This window comes from Penaeus monodon, chromosome 23 (assembly GCF_015228065.2).
Source record: "Penaeus monodon isolate SGIC_2016 chromosome 23, NSTDA_Pmon_1, whole genome shotgun sequence".
Taxonomy (NCBI): domain Eukaryota; kingdom Metazoa; phylum Arthropoda; class Malacostraca; order Decapoda; family Penaeidae; genus Penaeus; species Penaeus monodon.
The window spans coordinates 7,910,674-7,911,132 of record NC_051408.1 but is presented as its reverse complement, the minus strand read 5'-3'; the positions used below and the strand labels follow the sequence as shown (position 1 = coordinate 7,911,132).

The 459-nt window shown below is 38.1% G+C and overlaps 1 protein-coding gene across 1 annotated transcript in view; it reads right to left on the bottom strand.

Annotated features, from left to right (window-relative positions):
* LOC119588118 overlaps positions 1–459 on the bottom strand; it is a gene marked incomplete in the record, with an annotated part of 60,132 nt that overhangs the window by 24,688 nt on the left and 34,985 nt on the right.

Sequence of the window (459 nt, the reverse complement as noted above, 5' to 3'; positions counted from 1 at the left end):
TAGGATTGAGGTAATACTAGGGTCGGATTGGGGTAGGATTGGGGTAATACTAGTGTAGGATTGGGGTAGGATTGAGGTAATACTAGGGTCGGATTGGGGTAGGATTGGGGTAGGATTGTGTTAGAATTAAGGTAAGATTGGATTAGGATTAAGGGAGGATTGAGGTAATATTAGGGTAGGATTCAGGTAGGATTGGTGGTAGAATTAGGATAGGATTGGGGTAGGATTAGAGGTAGGATTGAGGTAACATTAGGGTAGGATTCAGGTAGGATTAGGGTAGGATTAGCATAGAATCGAGGGCAGGCAAGAGGGTATGGCTTATTGGCTACGGTTTATATATATACATATTTGGAAATTTTGAAATGAAATAAGTTGGAAACAAAACTTCAAAGAACTGACTTGGTAGACTAATCATATACATATATAGTGATTTTTTTTTAAGTTACCATATATTGATCA